General features: G+C 38.8%; 1 protein-coding gene across 5 annotated transcripts in view; it reads left to right on the top strand.

The window, feature by feature from the left end:
• SOCS6 (suppressor of cytokine signaling 6) overlaps positions 1–21,369 on the top strand; it is a 95,158-nt gene that overhangs the window by 32,129 nt on the left and 41,660 nt on the right. The window contains exon 4 of one of the 5 annotated variants that reach the window (XM_072604119.1): positions 423–534. The exons of 1 other annotated variant lie outside the window; for it this stretch is intronic. The gene's annotated coding sequence lies outside the window, so the exon portion shown is untranslated. Of the gene's footprint in view, positions 1–422; positions 535–1,653; positions 1,742–2,121; positions 2,244–2,573; positions 6,288–21,369 lie in introns of those variants that run through there. 3 more of the 5 variants (XM_072604118.1, XM_072604115.1, XM_072604117.1) reach the window with 3 other exon arrangements.

Below are 21,369 nucleotides of genomic sequence, written 5' to 3'. Positions count from 1 at the left end.
TCTTCTATCCTTTGAAATTTGTGTCTTTTTATATTACATTGCCTTTATCTTTGCATTTATTCTACTTTTCCTTATACTATAATAGAGTGAATAGCTTCCTTTCTTCTTCCTTGCCCAATTCCCTCCCTCTCATTCCAGGAAAACAAGGTCTTTGTTCCTTTATTTTTGTAATCCAGGTACCTTAATTAGGGGATCTCCAGTACTTTATTTGTTTGCTGAACTGAATGCTCCTTGTTATTGTAGTCATATATCCTATCCATTTAATCTTCTTCAAAAGGTGCAGAAAGATCAGAAGCCCAATACATGTAAAGTGCTTTTGCAAACTTTAAAGCTAGGTTCAGTATCAGTACTTGTTATTAATAACATTTCCTACTCACTTCAGCAATTTCTATTATAACCACCCTCTCCATCCCATCCTATAGTTCATCCTTCTACTGGGAGAAGTATGGAACGGGGTTTGCAAGAAATGGAAAAAAAAGACTATCAACCTGCTTATCTTTTAAATGGATCCTAACCAAAGAATTACACAAACAGGTATTGGTTTACAACTAAATTAATCAATGTCATCCTTTAAATGAAATGTAGTAACTAAGGTATATCTGAAAACACTAAGCAATACTAAAAGTGACAGTCATCAACCTAGTGATTAAGAGAAACTTGTAGTGGTGGTACAGCGAAATGAATCCTATATAAACTACTTAGTGTGGTTTACAAATACTGTTGTAAAGGGTTACCCTTTCATAATCTTAAATATTAAGATGCTTTCATCATCATCATCACTATGCTCTGTGCTATTGGTTTGTTAAGTAAAGAACAAAGATAAATCAGACATTTTAAAAAATAACCAAGCCCAGTAAAAAAGCCCCATTTTTATACAATCATTAGAATTTTACATAATCTTAACCCATTCAAGAAATAGAATGTAAAAAATCAGTAATACCCCAAGACAAATTTAAACAATTCATATTTCATTTCTTTAATTAAAACTGTAATATCATCTTATTTATCCTTATTGACACTTTACAAAAGAGCACAAGTGCAGACGTGCCATTAGGTATTAGGAGCTCACCCCAGAAATACAGATGAAAGTAGGCAACGGGAACACTAGAAAAAAAATCTAATGCTCCCCTTGTTGAGGGCTGATCATCATTTAAGTGGACCTGAATGAATGAGAGTAAGGGTAAGAGGAAGAAAGAGGGCAGACATGGGGGGAGGGGAGGTTGCCAGTTTACAGTGATGATTCGTGACTGGGGATCAGGGACATATACATTTGTAACAGTGTATCCATTACACAACTTCCAAAATATCAACACAGAGCGGTAATACAAGGCAGAAGAAATCAATGAATTTGCTACAACGAGAGTGAGAAAGGCTATGTGCTCACTCCGGGGGGGGAAGAGAAGCGTCTTTCGGCGGCGGCGCCCTGTTGGAGGGGCACGCGCTGTACAAGCTGGTTTCTTATCCTCTTCTCCCTGACCCACGGAGCCAATGCCTCCCTGCCCAGTCCGGCCCCAACAGGCTGCTGGTGCTCTGGGCTGGGGATGTGGCCGCCTCTGGAGGAGTCTGAGCAAGGTGCGATGGACTTGGCATTGTTGGCTGGGGTGGCTCCCGGCAGCTGGAGGTGAGGGGAAAGGGCGAGGCAGGTGGGGCAGAAAGGAAGTTGGCGCTCGGGGATGGAACGAGGACTTTTAAGTCTTTGGCGTGGCTGAGGGTAGATCAGACGGAGGACAGGAGTCTTGAGGTAAGAAGCAGAAAGAGGATGAGGACTGGGTACAAAAGGAGCGGGGGGAAAGCGTGCGCCAAACGGGACGCTCCTGCCTGAGCTCGAGGAAGGGGCTGGCTCTACCTCCTTCTCGGCTCCCCCTCTCACCCCCCCACTTCTTTCCCAGCAGCCGGGCAGAGCGGCGGGCGCGCTTCCTCCCCTTGGCCCGGACTGTCCTCTTTCTCGTCCCCGGGCCGCGTGCCCGACAGTGCTCGCGCTCCGCCGTGGGTGCCTCCGCGCCGGGGCTGAGCCGCTGGGAGGCGGCTGCGGGCTGCCTGCCTGCGTGCCCCCCGCGCCCCTCGGGAGCGGAGGACGAGGACGGAGAAGAGAGGAGGAGGAGGAGGAAGAAGAGGAGGAGGAGGAGTTGAGCAAGAGGAGGAAGGGAGGAGAGGAGCGGCCGCGGCGCCAGCGCAGGGGCGCCGAGCCGGAGCGGAGGAGGAGGCGGAGGGAGCCGGGCGCCGGAGCCGGGCCCCGCTGCAGGGTAAGTGTCCTCCTCCCTCCTCGAGGAGCCGTGGGTGGGAGGGGAGCCGAGGCTTAGCTCCTTCCCGTGCCCGCCAGGACGTTCGCCGCGGGGAAGGATGGACGGGCTGGAAGTCAGGGCGCCTGTCTGCGGGATCAGGGCAGCTCGGGAGCAGCGGGCCCCTCCATGCCGGCGCTCAGGAGCGTGCCCCGGGCCGCGGCCCTGAGCTTCGGCCCTGTCCCAGGGACCTGGGGCGGCGGCGGCGGCCCGGCTGAGTGCGGCCTGGTGCTGACGGCGCTTCCGCTGTTTGTTTGGGTTTCGCCCCTTCCCTGCCGGGCTCCCTCCGAGGCCGCCCGTGAGGCCCGGTCCGCCGCCGCCTTTGTGGCCGGCGCGTGTAGGTCTGCGTGTGGCCCGCAGGCCCCTAAGAGAGGCCGGGGCCTCGGTGCGGCCTCTGGGCCGGGGCGGGCAGGGAACCCCGGGCTGCGGGGCCCGAGCAGGGAGGCTGCGAGGAAGGAGGAGCAGGACGCGGTGGAACAAACTCTGGGGCCGGAGACTCCCTGCGCCCCCCTCCTCCTCTTCATCTTGTTCTTGGGGGTACAGGAGTGAGCCCGCAGTCCTCGAGAGGACAGCTCAGAAGTGAACTTAGTGCAGTGAGAAACTAGGGAGGACTCCCTCCCGGCACCTCCTCCCCAAATACCCGCACCCCATATATCTGCACTCATTCCCCACCCCGTGACTGCGCCCCCCTCTCCCCTCCCCCTGTCTTCGTGTGGCCAACCAACCTCCACCACCACGCACACTATGTAGATATTTAAAGTCCCCAGGTAAAACTGGCTGGGAGACTTCCTCATAAAATGGAGCACTTTCTTTGCAGGGTAAAACTGCACCCAGTATGTGACTGGAAGGGACTGGGACTAGGGTGTAGAGGTGGGTTAGTTAGCAGGAGCAACACCGTAGTCAGCTGTTCTGGGAAGTGAGGCAGGCATTACTTAGCAGGGGGTCTCTGGGATGGTTGTGCAGGGTTTGTATCCGTACACCTACTCTGTGTGTACCTGAACTCTTGAAATGTTGATGAAGGACCTGGTACCTGGTTGTATGCCAGCTTAACATTTTAAGGCCTTGTATCAAATTGGTGTTCTCTTCACCCTCAGATAGGATCTAAAGAGAAGAGGCATCCCAAGTGGAGTAGAGGGGTAAGAAAAAGTTGTGATATTCCAGCAAAGTACAGTGTCCTACATACCTGTATCCCCCTATGGAGGATTAGGGAGAGACTTTTAACTTTAGCAGTTCTCACAAAGGAAGAATCCATTTAGGGCTAGTTGAGTTGAGGGAGCTATGCTGTTGTATTGATCCTTTAGGGTGCTTCTCCTTGGTTGTCCTAACTTCTCTTAAAGTCATAAGTGACAACAGAACAATACCATTTTTTAATATATTTATAGCTCAGAAAGCAGTCTCCTAGTTTCACCTGCAGACTTAGCTTTCAATTACTGCTGTTTGTTAGATTCAGTCACATTGCCAAACCTTGCTCACCCTATTCTACCACCAGTACCTTCTTCCTAATCCTTTCTTCGCCACTAAGACTAGAACCTCATTCTTGGAGTGGTAATCAGAGCTGGTCCTGCTGGGTAGTCAAAACATGCTTTGATCATAAGGGGAAAATTGATGGATTGTTATGATTCTTTTCCATATAAGCGTTTCTTTTACTCATGCATAAGCCATAGAACTGATAAGTTCTATATTCTTACCTATATCCTAGCATCTGTGGGTAAGTTGCCTGCCAGACAAATAGACTTGAACAGGCTGTTAAAGTAGGTGAAGTGATTCCTAACAGATCCTATCTGTCATGTTGGGCCTGAGGCAGAGGAGCTAAGGATATCTGGAAATTGCTTTCCACATTATCAGTAGGTATAGAGGCCAGTTTTTCAGTCACCTGGAACTACCCCCATTCCCAGGAATCAAATACATTACTAGCGCTATTGATTGAAAAGCTAAAAGAAGTACAGGATACATACTGCAGGCATCCTTAACTTCTCTGTCCTGAGCAGCTGCATTTCTTACCTGCCATCTTTCAGGAAGGAGGAGGAGTATTGATAACATAGGAGGAAGTGCTGCCTACATTTCAGTAAGCAAGGAATGAGGAAGAATAGGAAGGTAGAATAGGTGAAAGCTATTCTCATTGCCTCCTGGGAAATGATGACATTTCTGGTGGCACAACGAGCTATTGAGGTCACCCTTTCCACAGCCAGAGCTAGGCAGGGGTGGGAAAGGGAATCCCACAAAAGTTGGAGATAACTTGCTTTATATCTGTATACCAGTTATTCTCTCCCTCACCCTTTTTCTCTGTGCTGTAAAACATTGCTTTAGAATTTGAGGAGATATTTTCATGAGTGGGTCCTTTTTAATATAACAAACAGTACTAGTGCTTGACTTATGTAATGCCAGCCATGCATAGCCCTCATGGGATCCTTTTAACAGCTCTGTGAGGTAAGTGGGGAGAATACTGTTTCTAAGACAAAGAAACTGAAGCTAACAGAGGTTAAGTGGCCTTGTTCAAGTTGATGTGTATAGGTGGCTGGTGGTATAGTGTGTAAGACCTTTGGTCTTGGAATTCGGAAGACCAGATAAGATACTTATTAGCTTCCTGGCAAGTCACTTAACCTCTGTTGCCTTAGGTTCTTCAAAATAGGGATAGTAGTACCTACCTCCCCCAGGTCTTATTTTTGTTGTGTAGTTGGTCTAACTCTTTGTGACCTCATTGGGGGTTTTCTTGGCAAAGATACTGGAGCGGTTTGCCATTTTCTTCTCATTTTACAAATAAGGAAACTGAGGCAAACAGTTAAGTGACTTGCCAAGGTCACACAACTAATAAGTTTCTGAGGATGAATTTGAACTCTGGAAGATGAGTCTTCCTGATTCCAGACCCAACTCTTTATCTACTTTACCACCTAACTGGATCATATGAGACAGTAGTTGTATAGCTCTGAGCACAATATCTGGCACATTGTAAGCACTATATAAATGTTTGATACTATCAGTAGTACTAGTAGCAGTAGCAGCAGCAGCAGCAGCAGCAATAGTAGTCTTATGATAACAAAATAGTCTTTTTTTCCACTTCACTGGGCTCCCTGTTTTATGGAAGATTAAATTAGGAGTTCAAGACTCTTCAGTAATTCTTCCTTTTCAAAATCTTTTAGTATTTCCTTGTTCTCAGAAAAGTAAGGCAATGTAATACCTATGTATTATAATGTAATATAATATTACAGTAATTGTACAGTATAATAGTAGTTTTTCATAGATATTTGTATTCAAGTTGGCATGTTTATTTTGCTCAGCTCAATAGCTTTAAGGCATCAAAGAAATGGCATAGTAAATAATATTATATATGTATAAATTCTTTGGTAAAAACTAAAATGTTTGGTTTGGAATTTGGGAAAATTTTTCTTGTGTTAATTTAGAAATAATTTTTTAAATGAGATAATATTTTTAAAGTGAATAAAGTGCCAGGCACATAATATGCACTCAATAAATGCTTGTTCCCTTTCCCTTCCTCCTTCCCCTTTAGGAATTGGTAATATTCTTGCTTTATTAATCCAGTTTGTAACAAGTACCTTATCAGCAAGAATAATAATAAGATACGTGATTTGACTGAATAGCCAAAGAAAGACGCATAAGCTTCACTATCCTATAACAATGAACATTTATATGGTTTTTTACAGTTTGTAGAATGCTTTCCTACAGCTTATAGAATGCTTTCCTCACTACCTAATACAAATCAAGGTAGCCAGTTGACCTGCAGCTAATACTTTACCCTCCATTTTATTGCCTCTGACTGGGAAGGAGAGGTATATGGGGCAGCATATCTATTTCAGATTGCCCATCTCTCCTTCTCTATTCTCCTAACCCCTCCCCCATAAATACATATGTTGTTGTTGTTCATTTGTTTTCAGCTATGTCCAACTCTTTGTGACCCCATTTAGGGTTTGCCATTTTCTTCTCCAGCTCTTTCTGTGGATGCCTAAACCAGGACAAGCAGGATTAAGTGACATACCCAGTGTTACACAGCTAGTAAGTATCTGAGGCCTGATTAGAACTCAGATTTTACTTACTCCAGGCCCAGTGCTCTATCTACTGTGCCATCTGGCTGTCCCACATACATATGTACCCTTCCCCACATTTTCTCTTGGTCTTAGTAAGAGCCATTAGTACCTCAGTGTTTCTGATGTCTGTGAACATTTTTGAGAAAGTGTGTGTGTGTGTGTGTTTTTCAAAGGGGACTTACATTGGACTTATTTTTTGCAATTAACGTAAGAGAGAAGCTTTCTTTTGTTAACAGCTTATTATAGTTATTACCTTTGAAATATAAGAACTAGAGATGTTTTGGGTTGTGGTCAAAAGTGGAATTGTTATGAATATTTTGAAGAAAGTTTATTATGGCTGTTTAGCTCTTTGGATTCTTTCAGAGGTAGTAGAGGTCTAAAAAGACATTTTACTTTGAACTGATTTCATAAGTAGCCTTTATAATGAGAGTATTTGTATTCTACAGAATTTAGCTATTAGGTCTTTCATAAGAGTTTTTATTGTATTAAGAGCAGACATTCTTATCTATGCTTTTAAGATTTCACTTTCCATGTAATATATGTCATAGATTTTTCATATAGAGTTGACCTGAGCAGTTTGGATAGTTTTAAGTTTTGTTTGTTTATGTGAATCTGAATTTACCAGACTATAAAGGGGTCTTGGTGATAACTAGTGAAGCCAAAGTTTTCTTCATAAAGATAATATATCCTCAGTTACTTAGAACCCACCCATCCTGTAGCCTGTGATTTCTAGGGCAGTGATGAACGCATTACCAATAAACAAACAAACAAACTCCCCCAATCCTTCGTAATTAAGGAAAAACAATGGAGCACAGAATTTCAAGAAGGTAGCCAAGAGAAACATGGAGACTGTAAATGAACACTTCAGCTGATGGTACCAGCAACAGTCTATCCTTTCTGTGTGAAAACTGAGATGCCAAGTATAAGCTACAGAAAGCAGAGGATAAGAGATAAGGAAACCAGGAGAGACAGGATACAGCTACAAAGAGCAAGAAGGCAGTGGTGAAAGCTCATAGATAGCTTATAAATGTGACTTTTGGGCCAATCTCCAATAGCAAAGAAGACAGCAAGTGACAAAAGAAGATAGAATTCTGAGGTTTGTGGATGGACGTTGGAGTTGGCCAACGGTCTCCTGTACTTTGTAGTTCTGAGGTCATGCTTGTCAGGCTGAAGGCAGACTAGCTTATCCAGTCAATCCATCTGTGTGGAGAGGTGTTCATTGTACACTGTACTTTAGTGACAAACTCAATAATTGTCTTTAGTGTATATCATTTATGTTCGGCGTACTGTAGGAAGTTGAAAATGTGTCATATATTTGAAAGGTTTACATTAAAAAAATTAAGAATGAATTGATTTAGACTGTAAAAGGTGATATCCTAGCTACACAACTGCATATTCCTTGATGTGTTTCTAATAGGAGTCTAACTAGTAACATTTTTATATGAAGATAGACAGTTCATTTAATTATTTTAGTTTTGTCTTGATATTAGTTGGGCTTCTCCTCGAAATTCATGATTTAGAGCATGATTTATTAGCTGTTGAACTAAAATGAATTTTTACAACTCCATACTTTTTTGTTATTTTTGTTTTTTGCCATCAAGGGTACTGCTGAAATTGTGTACTACTTTTCTCTACCCCTCCTCCCCTCAGGATTTCTTCCTTCATCCTGGTTCTCAGTATTCTCCCTTGGCTCCCATCAGTACTCTTAATTGATTGGAGGGCTGGAGGATAAACAAAAACTCCTTCTATATCCTCTCTTTACAGAGGACTTGAAGTACCAGTTATGTCTTCATTGGCCACCAGTTACTCTGCTTGGTTTTGACTTCACTATCATTTTCATCATGTCCCTGAGACTGGCACTCCTCCTCACCCCCTTTAGCTTCCTTTTATATATTGTAAGCTTCTTAGTCAGAGACTAAGGCTCAGGGACTATCGTTCTTATTTGTATCCCCAGTGCTTAACACAGTGCCTGGCACATAACAGTTGTTTAATACATATTATAGTGTAGCCCAGGATCAAGACCCTTGAAATTTCAGTAAGAGAGGAGACCTGGAATAGATAATTTGGATATTTTACTCTTCTGTACTGTGATCAGGGATGGAAAATGAAATAAAACCTAACCTTGCACATAGTAGACTTTAAATAAATGTAGAATTGAATTAAATAGTGTACATTGGAAAGAATGCTGGCTCTAGCACATGTGTTTAAATCCTGCCTCAGATAACCTACTACCTTTGTGACCAGGCAAATCATTAAATCTCACAGTTTCCTCATGTGTAAAATGAGTGGGTTGATTCCAGATCTGTGATCCTGTGAACCTGTTTTTGATGCAGTAAATCTCAAATTATAAAGCCCTTGGAAGTATAGAATGCCTTGTGTGTGGGGGTTAGGGGAAGCAATATATCACTAGTGCTTTACGAGCATATTATAGTGAAATTACACAAGTATGGATAGGGGTAAAATTCAATTCTTTGGCTGCAGCATTTTAATGACAAGGTAAAAGTACATACTGCCTTTTTAAGGAAGACTTCCATCAATAGTTTCAGTCATTCAGCAAACATTTGTACCAGCATTTGCCATTTGCTAGTATGAGGATACAAAGATGAAAGAGAAACAGGTCTTTTAAGGAGCTTATATTTTATTGGGAAGAAATGTTAAAAGGAAAAAGTTAAGAGTCATGGTCACAGAGATGAGTTCTCAGAGAACCTTTAATCCATGGGTTCTTAACCTGGCATTCCATGATTTTTTTTTTTTAATTTTGAGAACTGCAGTTCAGTATAATAAGTTTACTTTGTAATCTTATGTATTTATGCATTTAAAAACATTATTCTGAGAAGGAATCTATACGTTTCATCAAACTGCCAAAGGTGTCCATGATATAAAGCAGATTAAGAAGTCCTGTTTTAGCCCAACCCCATCATTTTACTGAAGAAAATGAGTCCTAGAGAAGGGAAACAAACCAGCTGTTTAACTTAAATAGTGAATTTATAGTAGAGGCAGACTTAGAACTCATGTGTTAGAACCCAGGCTTAGCATACCTACCTCAGAACTCACTGATTCCCAGTTCACCGTTCTCTCTACTATACCATAATCCTTTTGCACTTATATTCAATTTTCTGTTAATAATTGCATTCATTCAGTAAACCTTTAAAGGTCTGCTGTTTGAAGAACACTTTGTCAGCTGCTCTGAGAAATACAAAGTTTAGGTTATTGGATCACAGATTTAGAATTGGAATGGACTATAGATGTCACCTAGTCCAATCCTCTCAGTTTACTTTAGTTCCAGTATTTGAGAGGAAGTGAAATATGGATAAATAGTCCACCTTGAAGTGAAGACTTGGGTTCTAGTTCTACTTTTAGTATGAGTTATGTGAACCTGAGCAAGTCATTTAATTTCTTGGTGTTGCACATAACTCTCAACACCTTAAATTTCAGAACTTTTGCAGATCTGCATTAGTAGGAGGAGTTTCCTCAGGAGGAATTACCTAAGGAAATGGTTTTCAAAGTTTGGTCCTAGAACCCTGAGGGTCCCCAAGATTATTTCAGGGTGGTCCATGAAGTTGAACTATATTTGCCTAATAAAAAGCTAAGATATTTTAATTTCTAACATGGTAAATATTAATAGACTGGGGAAGGGGTTCCTTAGTAATTTTTAAGAGTGAAAAGAGGTTCTGAGACCAAAAACTTTGAGAAGCTGCCCTAAAGCAATAAAATTACAGGTCCAAACCACTAACCCTCAGCTATCTGGAAAATTAGTTTTTCCATGATTTTAATTCTAAGAAATTTTTTTCTTTCTACTTCTTAAAGTTATACATGTAGTTACGGTGTACTGTATGCTATCTGATTAATGCGATAAAATGCTGTACAATTTCAGCATTGGGAAAAATTTGTGCACTTCCTTTGGGAGGAGAATAGACAGTAACAATTAGAAATTTTTTCATGATTTCCCTTTTTTAGTTTTATTTTTAGCTGCCTTAAGGGAATTTTTACTCCAGGAATTCTTACACTGTTAAAGTCATAGGCTCAGACCATCCTTCCCTCTCCCCCAGTTTTTTTTTTTCTTAAGGCAAATTTAAAGTAAGAAAGTTAGCATAAAACCTGGTGTCCACAAATATACAGACACCCCCCTCTGTGTGTGTGTGCACGCACACATATGCACTATTTCCTAATAATACAAAATAATTTTTAGACCTGAAAGAACTTCATAAGATTAGCTAGTTGCTTATTTAATAATTTGTCTCTCCCACTGTGTTCCTCTCCTTCCCCAACTGAGGAAAAAAAAAAGCTTGAAAATAAAGCCCTTAATACATGACTGTATAGTCTGGAAAAACAAATTCCCACATTATTCATAGCCAAGTATGTATGTCTCTTTTTGCATTTTAAATTCATCACCTCTCTGTCAGGCAGTGACTGGTGTGTGTTTCATCCTCATTCTTTTGGATCTATTTATCATTGTATTGATCAGAGTTCTTAAGTCTTTCAAGGTTGTTTTTCTCCATGCTGTAATTATTGTATAAATTATTCTCTTAGTTTTGCTCACTTTGCTTTGCATCAATTCACAAAGGTCTTCCCAATTTTCTCTGAAACTGCCTTATTTCATTATTTGTTATATCATAATAGCTATTAAATAAATACGCCACAGTTTGTTGAGGCATTTTCAATAGGATACCCCATTAGTTTCCAGTTTTGATTACCACAAAAAGAGCTGCTATAAACATTTTTGTACATTTAGATCCTTCCACCCCACCCCCCTTTTTTTTGTTTGCTTTGAGTTGTAGGCCTAGTAGTAGTATAGCTAGATCAAAGACTGTGGACATCATAGTTAATTTTTGGATATAGTTTCAGATCACTTTCTAGAATGGCTGCACCACTTCATGGTGCTACTATGAGTGCAGTACTCTATGTACCTATTTTCTTACAGCTCTTCCAACATTTGTCACTTTCACCTTTTGTCTTCTTTGGCAGTATGATTTGTGTGAGTTGGAACCTCAAAGTTGTTTTGATTTTCATTTTTCTAGAAATGATTTAGAACTTTTTTTCATGATTGTTGATTATTTGGATTCCTTTCTTTGAAAATTGTCTTTATCCCTTAACAATTTATATATTGAGGAGTGGGATGAGACTGAGGCACAGAGAGATGAAATAATTTCCTCAGGGTCACACAACTATTTGGGGATTGATCCAAAACTAAATTTGGCCCTCTTGACTTTTAGTTGATTGCTTTTCCTCTGTTTTAGTCTTCTGACAATGAATAAATGAGTGAAATTTTAAAAAGCATTTATACAGCATTTTTTTTAAAGATTCGCAAAATGTTTTATGTTATCTTGTTCGATCCTGACAACAACCATGTGAAGTAGGTACCATTATTATCCCCACTGTACTTATGAGGGACCTAAGACAGAGAGGTTAAGTGATTTTTCAGGAATACACAGCTAACAAGCATCTGAAGTGGGATTTGAGCTCAGGTCTTCCTTATTCCAAATTCAGCATGTTAGCCCACTATACACACACACACACACACACACACACACACACACACACACACACACACACACACACACACACACACACACACCACTTAGCTCTCTCATACTAAGTACTAATTGTGTGCCAAGCACTGTGCTAAGCCCTGAGGATATAAGTAGAAAAAGAAAATAGTCCCTACTCTGAAGGAGCTCACATTCTAATCAGAGATGTTGTACATGTAAGAGTTCATCATCAGGGCAAATGGAAGACCTCTAGAGGTATTAAGAATAGAAATAAAAGGCAAATGGTAAGGAATTCTTAAGATGCATTGAGGTATCTGCAGTAAGAAGTGGGCCCAAGTTTTAGTGTGGAGAGGGGATTCTCTGGTTCATTCATCAGTGATGGACGGAACTCAGTACTTCAGTGGACCTGTAATCTTAATGGTATGTGTACTCCCTCTAGTGGTGGAGGTCATATGTAACCCATGAAGCCTTCTTAAATTGCGTGATGCTTGTTCCTGCCTTTTTGTAATTCTCTTGGTTCTTTTAATATTTTGTGGCAGAGTCCAACACTTAGGCTACCCTTGATTCTAACTACATAATCAGAGCACCTTCTTTTATAGGTCTTACATGTCCTTGATGACGTTTCTTAAACTATTTCTTTAGTTTATGAAGAACATAATTTGTGTCAAATATGTATAAAATTATATTGGAAAAATATTGTGGTTATAATAATAACTGGCATTCATATAGTAGTTCAAGATTTTCAAATATTAACTTCATTTTTATTCTCACAACAACCCTGTAAGGTAGGAACTATTATTATTCCTATTGTACAGTTGAAAATCCAAGGTAATTGCATAAAGTGTTTTAAATGACTCTTCACATATCTAGTAAGTGTCTGAGGCTGGATTTGAACTCAGGATTTTCTGACTCCAATTTCAACAACCCTTTATCCGTTCTACCACCAAGCTGCCTACTGATTATTATTGTATGATATAGTAAAAATATTACAGATATCCTTTTTGTTTCTCTAAATGTAGAAAAGCAGTCCAACAGTTAAATTATCTGATGATAACTATAATGGAAATGACCAGAAGATAAGTAGGACTAAAGAATAGAACCTAATTTATCCCATAGCCCCAGTCATAATAAAAGTTGATTGTATTTATTATTGTTATTTCTATTGTTATTCAGGTTCAGAAGGTTTAACAGTTTTTTGACTAGTGTAGATTTACTTTCATTAACCAGTCCCAGAAAATAAGGAACTGATTAATTTGATCTCTTAAGTTTGTAGCAATTTGTTATTGTAGTTTTTATAACTTATTAAATACAATGTACTTGGAATATGACATTAGTCATGGACTTTATTTTTTAAAATAAAACCCCACAATTCATAAATTTCATTTGTATATCCATAATTTACAAAAATAATTCCAGTAACTTTAACTCTTTCAAATATCACCTTAGCAAACATAATTTTTAGACTTAAGGTCTTAGAATTCATTCAGTTAAGTTTCCCAGCTAGCATAAGAGTTGTATTAACAGTATTCTTGATTAGTAGTTATAGGTTTTTTCATTGAGTACTTTAATCGATAAGACCTCACTGCCTAACAATAGTCAGTCCCTTCCATTTTTTTAGCAGTATTTTATTTTTTCCCCAGTTACATGTCAAGAAAATTTTTAGCATTCATTTTTACAAGATTTTGAGTTCCATATTTTTCTCCCTTCATCTGAAAATGGTAGGTAGTTTGATATAGTTTATATATGTGCTATCATGTAAAAATATTGGTCACAGTTGTGAAAGAAGAAACAGATCAAAAGAAAAAAGATATGAGAAAGAATAAACTGGAAAAAATATGCTTTGATATACATTCAGAGTGCGTTAGTTCTTTATCTGGATATGTTTAGCATTTTCCTTCATACTTGTATTGGATCATTGTATTTCTGAGAAGAGCTGAGCCATTCACAGTTGATCATCTGCTGATGTTGTATATAGTGTTATCCTGGTTCTTCTCCTTTCACTTTTGCGCCAGTCTATACAAGTCTTTCTAGGTTTTTCAGAAATTTACTTGTTCATCTTTTCTTATTGCACAATAGTATTCCATTACATTCATATACCACCACTTCTTCAACCATTGCCCAATTGATGGCCATCCCCTCAATTTCGAATATTTTATGGCTATGAAAAGGGCTACTGTAAGTGTTTTCGCACATGTGGGTCTTTTCCCCTTTGTTATGATCTTTTTGGGATTTGGTTGCCCTTTCAGCATAGTTCCAAATTGCTCTTCAGAATAGTTGGATCATTTCACAACTCCATCAACAATGCGTTAGTGTCCCAATTTTCTCACATTTCTTCCAACAATTGTCATATTCCTTTCTCTCATATTAGCCAATCTGATAGGTATGAGGCGGTACCTCAGAGTTGTTTATTTTGCATTTCCATAATCATAAGTGATTCTTCATATGCCTATAGATAATTTTGATTTCTTCATCTGAAAACTGCCTATTCGTAATCTTTGACCATTTATCAGTTGAGTAGCCCCTTCCATTTCTGAGCAGAGTTAACAGAAAATTTTTCTTGTTTTATCTGTGTTCTTATAAATTCCTTCTGGGCACCTAAGTGGCACCTTAGATAGAATGTCAGACCTGGAATCAGGAAGGCTTATCTTCTGGATTTCAAACCTGGCCTCAAATACTTAAAAGCTGTGTGACCCTGGGCAAGTCACTTAATCCTACTTGCCTCAGTTTTCTAATCTGTAAAATGAGCTGGAGGAAGAAATGTCGAACTACTCCAGCACCTTTGCCAAGAGAACCCCAAATGGAGTCAAAAGAGTTGGACACAGTTGAAAGCACTGAACAGCAACAAAACCTTCCTTCCATTGCATCTAGTTCATAGTATCCTAAATGAGAGGTTCATAGATTTAGAACTGGAAGGGTCCTTTCAAGTAGGTTCTGAAATTGAGGCAAGTCCATAATTTTAAATAGTAGGGAACTGAGGCACAGAGAGCTTAAGTGATTTGCCAAAGGTCACATAGGTAGTAAGCATCTGAGGTAGGATTTAGTACCAAGGTTTGCTGACTGGGCAAGTCCTGTGCCCTACCACTTTGTTCTTCTGCATCCTTGAAAGGTGATGAGGGAATCAGCAGATATGCTAATCAAAACATTAGCTTCAACAGAATTGTAGGCTACAAAATAAATCTTCAAAAATTAAGTGCATTTCTGTATAATAATAACAAACTATATAAGAGGCAGTGATAGCAAGGAAAATCCCACATATTTTGGGATCCATCTACCATCTACCACACAAAAAATTATAGATTCAAGTACAGTATGCTCCATAAACAAAATCTTAAATAGCTGGAGGAATATTCAGTGCTCATGGCTGGGCCATGCCAGTATAATAAAAACGATAATATTACCAAAATTAATTTATATTTTTAATGCTGTCCAATCAAATTATCAAAGGAATAATATATAGAATGAGGAAAAATAACAAAATTTATTTAGGAAAAAAAGATCTTGAATATCAAGAATAATGATGACAAGATGTAGAGAAGAAATGTGGCAGCTCTTTCTCACTAAAAAGGCAGCAGTCATCTGTTATTAGTTAAATCATCTGTTATTAGTTAAAAAATAGAGAGGTAAGAGGTATGGAGAGGAGATAGCGTTTCTTGACTTCAAACTATTTTATAAATTGGTCACTATAGTTTTCTGGTCTGATTATTATGTTTTCTCTTCTTGATCTGATCTCCAGATCCATTGTTTTTCTTATGAGATGTTTTACTCTTCTGTTTTTTCATTGTACTTTATTTTATTTTATTATATCTTGGTCTCTTGTAACTTCACTGCCTTCTCCTTACCCAGTTCTGATTTTCAAGGAGTTGTTTTGTTCTTTGAGATTCTGGATATCCTTTTCTAGTTGGTTGAGTTTCTTTTTATATCTGGTTTTCCTTGGGTTGCTTTTTTTTTTTTTATTTGTTTTTAATTTTTCCTTAAACTCTTTCATTTGAAATCTTTCTAAAGCGTTTCTATTTTATTATAAATTTTCATACATTATGTAAATAATTGTAGATTTATATTTACTTAAAGTTCTTTTTGAGCAGGTGACCATTTGATGTTACTCTTTGGGGTAGGTGAGGCTCTTTTTTGGTTCAGTATCCTCCTCTGGAAATGATCCCCTGTTTTCTCTGTATTCCCATAGTAACTTTCTGTAGTTCGGTTCTTTCTTCTTTGCCTACTCTTTTTAAAAAAATTTTCAAATTTGCATTATTGTGTTATTATATTGTTATTTCATTTGTATTATTGTAATCACCACTAGTCCTAGGGTATGGGGGATGGTGCCTCCGGCCTCAGATCCTCCTTTTTTAGTTCTCTTGTCTGGCCTGGAACCAAAACCAATTACTCTACTTTCCTGTAAGTGCCCACAACCAGCATCCCTGCTCCACTGCTTCTGCATTCATCAGGTATGTGCTGGTTCTTTGTCACCTAGGCGCCAGTCTTGGCAGCACAGCTGGGCTTGGCCTCTTTTGTCAGCAGAGTTCCCTCAATCTTCCCGTGCTCAGACACTGCACTCCCCACACTGTCTTAGAGGTAAAAATTCCTGTGGCTGGGGCCTAGGCTACCTCCCAGCCAGGTTAGCCCCAGGGTTTGCCACTTGTTGTTTCAGTAGAACTAACCTGGAGGTGTTTATACTTCACTGGGACCAAACCTCAGTCCTGGGATTTTTCTTCCAGCCTTTTCCAGTTATTTCAGAAGGACCACTGTTTCATCTCCTACCCCCAATTCTTGTTTATTTTTTCTGCTCTACATTTGCTTTAAGGTGCTATTTTGCCTTTTTTTTTTGTGGGAAATCTGGAGAGCTTGAAATTTTCTGACCTACTCTTTCATCTTTCCAGAATGTTCTCTTTTTTTAAAAAAAAAAGCAGTTGTAGGATTGAACCAAGTGATGGCTTTGGAGTTAGGAGACTTGGATTCAAATTTTAGTTTAACAGCTTTATGGCCACGTGACCTTGGGCAGATGATTTAAACTTCTTGGGAACCTCAGTTTCTTTTTCTTTGAAATAGGTACCTCACAGAGTATGCAGTATGTGAGAGAACTTAACATGAAGAACTACATAAATGTCAGCTTTTATTATTTTGGAGGCAAATTAGTCTAGATTTTTAACTTTAAAGTGTGAACTATATGTGAAGTCAAGAATTGTTTTAATATTGAACTTGATGGGGACTCTATGTTGCTTAGCTTCCAAGGTATGACCTTTGTAAAAATGGGGGGGAAGTCCAACTTTGTTTATGGGAGTGTTTAGTGAACTATTTGTCTATTATTATAGGACTTCCTTTACTTCAAGTTATCTAAAAGTAAATTATCTCTTTATTCTTCATTTTGTCTTGTAGCCATTCATTAACATGCTGCTGTATTGTAAGTTGTCAAGAACACATTTAATCATAAGTTTTAATGATATTTCCCCCATGTTAAATAGCAACCTTTTATTGTTTCCTTTTCTATATCCATACTATTCCTTAATACTCCAAAGGATCTCTGATCTCATCAATTCTTAAGTTCATTCCAGAGATGCAGATCATGATTCATCTGTGTTTGTCCATGGGGATTTAGTCTTGCTTACTTTTTTTTACACATTGCAAGAGAATGACTATAGTGCTTTACCTTTTTAATCTGTCATTCTTCATTCTTTCCACCTTGTCATGCCTTCTTCTTGACCTTTTTTCTTAAATTGTTTCTCTTTAAACCATGTACAACTAACTCTCTTTAGTATACTGGTATATCTTATTTAAGCACATCTGGTATGAAAACTTTGTTTCACAAGACAAATAAATTAGAGGATGATAATTCCATTTGTAAGTGAATTTATCACCTTGTTTCTTTAACTTTCCAGTCATCTTTACAGGAATATTTATACTGTGAGACTAGGTATTACTCTGCCAATGTTCCAGTGGATCTGTGATATATTAGTGTGCGTATCCTCTTTAGTAATTTATATCACACCCATACTCTATCCTGTGGGACTTTCATCTATGTCCTCCTATAAATTTGCCACAAGAGTCTCCTCAGTGTCCTGTGGAGCTTCTTGCTCTGGTTATATGGCCAGCCCATCTTTTTTGATGGAATCTTTTTCACTTCTGGTTACTTCCTTGTTTGTAATGTGTTGTCTGCTCATGCCAAATGTGCATCTTTCCATTGCTTTTGGTTTTAAGACTTTGAAGGTTATAGTTTTGTATGATTCTCAGTCACTTTGTATATGGCATTTCTGCAAAGGTACCAATGAAGAATATTTGTTTCAAGAAGACTGGAGTCACAAAAGAACTTTACAATTTTCACAAGGCCAGATTTCTTTTCTGGATTGCTTTTGGGAGAGGAACATAACATTGTAAAACCCTTTGAAAATCTCATAAAAAATTTGCCTCCCTTAAGTTTGATTTTCAGGTCTTACATATGTATTCTTAATATTCTTTAGTTGCAGAATGTTGGATGAGACTTTTTAAATCATCTGTCTCATTTTTATGGATGAAGAGACAAATGCTCAAGAAAAATGAGATTTATTTGCCCAAGTTCACACAGCTAATTATGAAACTAGAACTCAAAATTTCTAACTCCTATTCCATTGCTTTTTCTCTTGTATTGTCCTCCTTCTATAACATTTTCCCATTATCAACATTTTTACTCCCAGGATGTTTGGAGGGTTTTACTACCTTTTTCTTAAGAACATTTTGTACACTGTCTAGCAAAATTTAAAGACCTTTTAACTTTATCACCTTTTATTTACTGTTTCATTACCCTTCTTCTATCTCTGCTAACTATTTATTCTTTAGTGTCCTCTCCTGAATGCAGAGGACAGATTTTCCTCCTGTTGGAAGTACCTTAGGAAGAAAAGTACTTAATTATCATCTTAAATCCTAATGGACAATTTTAACCAGATGGGCAGTGAGATAGACAGAGAAAGGACAGCAGGACTTCTTTGTGAAAAGTGCCATCCTTCTTTAACTTGGATTGAGGCTCAAGAAAACATACATGGTGGTGAGATTGTCTTTGTCAGTCACTTACAGTATGAACTTTTTTGGGGGGGAATGAGGAAGAAGAGAAAAATGATTTTCTCGAAGGACATCTATGTTGAAATGTAGATACAAAAATGTTTCAAAGTCAAGTACAGATAATTTTTAGATTATGTTATTACTGTTGTAGTGGAAAAAGCATTGGACTAATACTTTTTTTCAGGATTTTTGTAAGATTGAGTTCTTTATAAACAATATTTGTTCATACAGTAGTAATTATAATGATGATAATACTTAGGAATTCATGCCTATTTCACTAAGGGATTGAAAGCCAGAGAACTTTTACAAACTTGATATTCTTTAATTTCAATGAAGTGATTAAGGTTCAAGGAAACACTTTGCTTCATTTTCTTTCCCTAGGAAAGTGAAATACTAGCAGTAATAATAGTAATTGAAACTTATAGTCATCTTAACCTTTTAAAATTACAAAGCATTTTGCATATATCATATTCCCACAGTAACTATCTGAAGTAGGTAATAGTCATCATCATCATCATCATTTTACATACGAGAGAAATGAAACAAAAAGAAGTTTAGTGATTTGCCATAGTCTTACAGCTAGTAACTCAGTTTAGCCAAGTCATTTGACTTCAGATCCAGTTTACTTAATGTTAGAGGGGCATTGTCATTGAGATTTTGTTTTATTTCATTTATTTTATTTGTGAGACTGGGTCTTCCTGTCTTGCCCAGGCTGGAAGTGTACCAGATATTCACCCTCTAATCTCTCTACTTTGACCTGCACTGTTTCCCACCTGGGTTGTTTGACTCCTTCTTAGGCATTCTAGTGACCTCCTGCTCCTAAGAGCTGATCATGTGGGTGCTGGACTTAGAGTAGACACTGGGCCAGCTGTAGTTTTATTGCAGTCAGAAATTCTGAACTCATCAACCTGCCTCAGCCTCCCTGGTAGCAGGGATTTCAAGACCTTTTAAATGATTCCATAAGCAGTTTAGTTTATCTTCAGACAATAATTCCATCAAGACCTTTTAATTTTATCACCTTTTATTTACTGAGTTTCATTACCCTTCTTTTATCTCTGCTAACTATGAACCTTGCCAAGCTCTGGGCAAAAGAAAAGCAAAAGATAGTCCCTGCTGTCAGGGATTTCAGTCTAAAGGGGAAGATAACATGTAAACAATTAAATACAAACAAACTATATACAGGACAAATAGGAAGTAATCAAAAGAAGGAAAGCACTAGAATTAAGAGGGATTGAAAAAGGCTTCCTGTACAATGTAGGATCTTGGTTGTGATTTTCCAGGGAATCCAAAGAGTCAAGATAAAGAGGGAGAACATTACAGGTATGGGGGACAGCCAGTGAAAACGCCCAGAGTTGGGTGATGGAAGGTCAAAGACAGCAAGGAGGCCAATATCACTGGTTTGCAGAGTATGTTGGGGAGGGGAAGGGAAGAAATGAGGGAGATGTAATAAGTCTAGAAAGTTAGGGAGTTAAGGTTATGAGGGACTATAAATACCAGAGGGTTTTATATTTGATTCTGGAGGTGATAAGTATTTATTTATTGAATTTATTGACTGGGGAGTGGGGTCGTGATAACATGGTCAGACCTGAGCTTTAGGATCACTTTGACAACTGACTGGAGGATGGATTGGAGTGGAGAGAGACTTGTGGCATGCAAAGTGACCAGCAAAAGTTTTTGGTAGGTGAGATGATGATTGCCTGCCACCAAGGTGGTAGAAGTGTCAAAAGAGAGAAGGGGACATTTAAAAAAAATTTAATGTTTTCAGTTTGCAACTTCCATTGAGTCTTAAATTTTCTCCCCCTCCCTTCCTTCCTTCTCTCTTCCCTCCCTCCCCAAGATGGCATGAAATCTTACATGGATTTTACACATGCATTCCTATTAAACACCTTTTCGCATTAGTCATGTTGCATAGAATAATTAAAATGAAATCATGAGAAATAAAACAAAACCTAACCCAAGAGAAAATAGTCTGCTTTATTTTGTGTTCTGATTCCATAGTTCTTTCTCTTGGATGGCATTTTGCCTCCAGTGCTTTGGGGATATTTTAGGTCCTTACTGTTGTGAAGGGCTTAGTCTGTCAGAAACAGTCCTTGCACACTGTTGCTGTATGTTACTGTTACTGTGTATAATGTTCTCCTAGTTCTGCTCATTTCACTCAGCATTAGTTCATATAAGTTTTTCCAGGTTTTTCTGAAGTCTGACTGTCATTTCTTGTAGCACAGTAGTATTCCATGACATTCATATACCACAACTTGTTCAGCCATTCCCCAGTAGATAGGCATTCCCTCAAATTCCAATTCTTGGCCACCACAAAAAGAGCTGCTATAAATATTTTTGTGCATGTGAGACCTTTTCCCATTTTTATAATCTCTTTGGAAGGGGACATTTTTTAGGGAGGCAAAATTGATAGGCCTTGGCAACAGATTAGATATGGGAAGGTGAAAGAATGTGAGGAGTCAAGGATCACGTCTAGGTTGTGAACCTGGTTGACTGGATGGATGGTGGTACCCTCAACATTAGTAGAGAAGTTAGGAAGAG

This window comes from Notamacropus eugenii, chromosome 4 (genome assembly GCF_028372415.1).
Source record: "Notamacropus eugenii isolate mMacEug1 chromosome 4, mMacEug1.pri_v2, whole genome shotgun sequence".
Lineage (NCBI taxonomy): Eukaryota > Metazoa > Chordata > Mammalia > Diprotodontia > Macropodidae > Notamacropus > Notamacropus eugenii.
This window is presented reverse-complemented; position numbering and strand designations above follow the sequence as displayed.